The sequence below is a fragment of the Rhinopithecus roxellana genome, chromosome 15, assembly GCF_007565055.1.
Source record: "Rhinopithecus roxellana isolate Shanxi Qingling chromosome 15, ASM756505v1, whole genome shotgun sequence".
Taxonomy (NCBI): domain Eukaryota; kingdom Metazoa; phylum Chordata; class Mammalia; order Primates; family Cercopithecidae; genus Rhinopithecus; species Rhinopithecus roxellana.
Genome location: NC_044563.1, coordinates 72,039,915 through 72,044,745, shown reverse-complemented (window position 1 = coordinate 72,044,745; position 4,831 = coordinate 72,039,915).

The window sequence follows — 4,831 nt, the reverse complement described above, 5'->3', positions numbered from 1 at the left end:
CGCCCATGCTCATCCTTGTTGGGGCTTGGCTCGGCAGTGAGCGGGGCTCGCATGGGCTGCTGAAGTGGGGTCCCAGGACCACCGGGGGGTAGGTTAAAGCTGCTGACAGTGGGCATTCCTGAGAGGGATGCTCAGGACACTGATGATGTGTGGCCAAACTGGGAGCTTAGGGCGCCATACAAGATACAAGCCTTGCATTTCCTGGGATGTGGTGGGCTGGTGCATTAGCCAGATACACACCCTTCCACGCTGAAGCAGGCTGCACAGGTGCCAATGGCAGCCAACAGGGAAGGCTCCTCCTGCCTGCAGTCACTTCAGCTCTGAGTGTAGGAGTCAGCCAGGGACCTCCAAGTCCTCAGAGCCCACAGGGGCAAGAGCTATACTCTGGCCTTATGTTCAGCATTCACGAAAGCTGCTCTCCGCTGCTCTTTGACATTGAGAATGAAATGAAATTATTCATTTAATTTAACTTCACATTTGGTCTCAATTAAGCTTAAAATGTTCTCCCTTATAGATGCTTCAATAGCACTTGTAATTAAGGAGCTTAAGGAGAAGCTGTGTTGCTTACGTGAGCCACTAGATGGTGACCCAATCCCATCATACAGCCCAGGGTGGGCTGTGGTTCCATCCTGCTTCCCGGAAGGGAGACAGGAGCAGGCGCCTCTTGACTTTTCAGACTTTCAGCTTGCTTTCTGCTTCAGAGGGCAGGGGAATAGGAATGGGTCTCTCGAGGTCTTCTCTTCGCCGGCTGCACTGCTTACTAACTTTAAGTCTGTTTCGTCATCAGGAAAATGGTGACATTACCTACCTCATAGGATTGGTATGAAGGGAGACAAACATACTCACCACACTCCTGCCCTTGGAGAACTTGTCTAGTTAGGGGATAAGTAGGAAAATACACGGAGACAGTGGCTCCAGGTGAGAGCTATGCTGTTCATTAGTCCAGCCATGCAGGAACAGGGCTGGCAGGAGGGCGATTCCAGGGGCAATGGCAAGAGTCCTTCTTCCTTATGAAGGCAGAATTCTCAGGACCTGGATGATTCATTTGCTGAGGTAGTGAGGGGTAGTGGAAGAGGGAGGAAGTTAACATGAATACTTACCCAACTCCTACGATGTTAGGCCTTAGAGACAGAAAACTGAACAAATGGCATTGGCTCCTACCAGCAGGTAAGTGTAGCACTAGATCCATCCAAAAGGCATTGTGGGAGCTCAGGGTCTGGCCTCAGAAATGAGGACTTAGGCTGTGGGTAGGGAGTTGGGAAAAATACCAGAGGTTGGCGGAACCCCAGCCCTGAGATCTGCCTGTCTGCACCCATCTCCCAGATCCCAGGTTGCTGGCCCTGTTTGGGCAGCTCTGGGCACGGCCTGTTCACCAGAGGCCTGGTACCTGCCTTCTCCCTGGGCCTCAGCACTCACACGGGGCTAATGTAGGAGCATTACGTTAATTAGTTATTCATTTAATTTAACTTCACATTTGGTCTCAATTAAGCTTAAAATGTACTTCCTTATAGATGCTACAATAGCACTTGTAATTAAAAAGCAATAACTCTTTGCGTTTCTCCCTTAGAGATCCACTGGGAAGCTGGGCAAGCGTGTGTGGGGTGGCTGGGGGAGGAGGAGGAGGCAAGAGGCAAAGAAAAGAAAGGGACAGAAGCTCTTGGTCGGTCCTAACACCATGAGGCCACAACTAAGATTGAGGCTGGCAGGAGGAACTCAGCACGTCCTGGGTGTCTGAGTGGGGGTGGGAGAGTTGCTTTTGGGAATCCTGAAACGTGACAAAGGAGCAGACCTCCTACTGAAAGGTGTGGAGGTAGGGAGGGTGGCAGATGGGGGTGGAAGGAGGCAATGCTTAGAGTTACAGAAGCGACCCTATATTCTGTGGTAGGTACAATGTGCCCCCACAAGATGTCCACATCCTAATTTCCAGAACCAGTGAATGTTACCTTACATGACAAATGAGATTTCTGCATATGTGATTAAGGATCTTGAGATGGAAAGACTGATGGGGTGGACCCAGTGGAATCAGGGCTCCGTATGAATCACAGAGGGAGGCAGGAGTGTTGGGGATTGGCAGATGCCGCTCTGCTGACCTTGAAGACTGAGGAAGGGTCCACCAACCAGGGGGATGGGCGTGGCCTCTAGAAGGTGGCAGAGGCAAGGAAAAGGGTTCTCCCGAGTCTCCAAAGCCTTTCCTTTACCCCCTGAAACCCATTTCTGGTTTCTGACCTCTGGAGCGATAAATGTGAATTGTTCGAAACCAGTAAGTCTATGGCAATGTTACAACAGTAATAGGAAATTGATAATATTCCCAGTGTAAAACTGGGGTATGACCAGTTTAAAGGCAGGAAAATAACCACAGGCAAACAAAAGAAATCCCCAAAGCTTAAAACAAGTGAAGGGGCTGGCCTCGTAACAGTTAGGCACAGCATAAGGGCTACTGTGTGACGACCTCACCCAAGAGTTCTCTGAGGGCAGGACTTGGACTAAATGCACAGACTGTATCATCCCCAGCATGATGTGATGAAAACCATTAAAAACACACTTTCTCATTCTGTCTGTGGCACTGAGCCTGATTTCGATCCCAGCTCTCATTTCTTTGGTGGCAGGAAACTGAGAAAAGGTCGGAGAAGCGAGCGGGGGGGCGGGTGATAGGGACTCAGATTTTTTTTTTTTTTGCATAAACAGTCACCACCAATAATCTGCTAGAGACAGAGGTCAAGTAGAAAACAAAACAAAAATTCCTAGTGTGTGGCTTTGATTCTGCCACTGGCACCTCTGAAAACCAACCCAGTCTCAACATTCCAGCTGGATGGTGCTTACAAGAGAGGTGGCAGTGTTCTTGAAACTTGAAAACCTAGTCTACTAGCAGCTCAGCTGTTTAGTAGCTCTGAGCAAGGGGGAAACCAAAGTCTAACAGCAGAGACCTGCCAGAAACATGGGGCTAATGGGTGAAGCTCTCTCTGAGGCCTGCGTGCCTGTTCACGCTTTCCCCCAGACTCCTGCACAATTCCTAAGCTGCTGCTTTTTCCACCAGGCTCAGCCACTTTTCCTTGGTATTTCTGTCAAGTGGATTTTCACTGCCTGCCATTGCCCCTCCTTTTCCTTCGAGTTTATCTTATGGAGCGATGCCCTATAACAGAAAGTAGTCAGGCTCTTAGACTCTAGAGCCAAACTGCCTGACTTTGGATCCTGACTCCTGTTTACCCCTACCACCCTGTGCCTGTTCCCCATCTGTGAAATGGGGATATGAAGAGTACCTACTTCATAGGGCCAATATGAGGAAGACATAATACTTACAACACACTTAGAAAAATGCCTAGCATATGTTTGCTAAATGTAACAAAAATTGTTATTTTGACATGTGGAACCCTAGACTTATTTCCAAGTATTGGGATGAAAATAGAGATTAAAGGTTGAACTTTATGAACTATAAAATCTCTTCCAATCCTGAGTTCTTATGCTCCTATGAGGATAATCAACACTTTTCCAGATTTGTTTCCACACGGTTCTGATTCTCACATCTGGAAATTCATTTCTGTGTAACAGCCAGATATTAAAGGTTTAAGCAAAGGAATTATGATTGAATGTTTATTATTTCTACTAAAAATGATCATTAGAATCCTTTAGTGAAACTTTTACCTTTTTGGATATGTGTTAGGAAAATGTCAGGTAAAAATAGCTAAGAAACAGTATGAACCAATGTAAAAATAAGGAGTTACTTGAAAGCTAAAAGTGATCTTTAAACTATTTGAGAAATGAGATGTCAGGAATCCTGATGTCAAGTTGAGCCCCACTTCTAATTAACTGTGAAACTTTTTAAATCCCTTGTCCTCTCTGCCTGTTTCTCATCTGTAAAATAATCACAGCAGGTTTCTTTACACATTGAGCAAAAAATAAACCAGAAACACTTCAACTGCAACCACCATGAAATAGAGTTGATACTAAAGTTTCTGTTAAATAACAGAACAAAAAAAATGGATTGCTTTATGTTAGAATAAAAACATTTAAAAATCAATTGGATGCCCTCCTTCCAGGATGGAGAGAGGAAGACAGTCTAGATACCTCACAGCCCAGTTCTCTGATGGGCTTACTCCACCAGGACTAGTGCTTTACACCCTACGGGCTACATGCTGAATGAACGGCAGGATGCAAGAATGAATGGCTGTGTACTCCCTAGTCCCTGGACATTGGTATGGTAATTCTGATGCAGTTTTACATTAAATTTACATTGTACACAAAGAATGGTAGCTTTACTTCCATTTTTATAAGTGAAAAATTTAAGGAACTTATCAACAAATTACCCATTGTGATCTCCATTGTGGGGATAGGGTGGTGTCCTGCTAATTCAGCTTTTGTCAGGATACAATTTTAAGAAGCTAAGAAATCACCTATTTTCTTATATAGAAACCCAGATTTACTCTCCCTCTCCACCTTCTAAACGGTGGGGATCACCAGTCTACCACAGGATCCCCTCTGGGTAGGGAACAGTGTAGGAGGGAACACGCTCTAAGGCCACTGATCGCAGAATGGTTCTGAACACTAAGATGACTTCTGTCTGTATTTAAGGAATGACCTCTGAGCCCTGTCTCCAAGAAGGCCACGAGCATACAGGGCACCATAACAGACATTGACTGTAGGGTTATTCCATGCCAAACTCTCAGTGAAATTCATTTTGAGCCCTCTCAGCCTTCTACGTCTTATCCCAACCCCGTGGGGATTTTTTGCATAACTGCACTGAGTATGCAGGTAGAAAGAAATCTGTCATTCATTTCACCACAGCTGGTAATTACAGACTCCAGGTCTGTAGATGGTAGGTCAAGTCAAGCTGAAA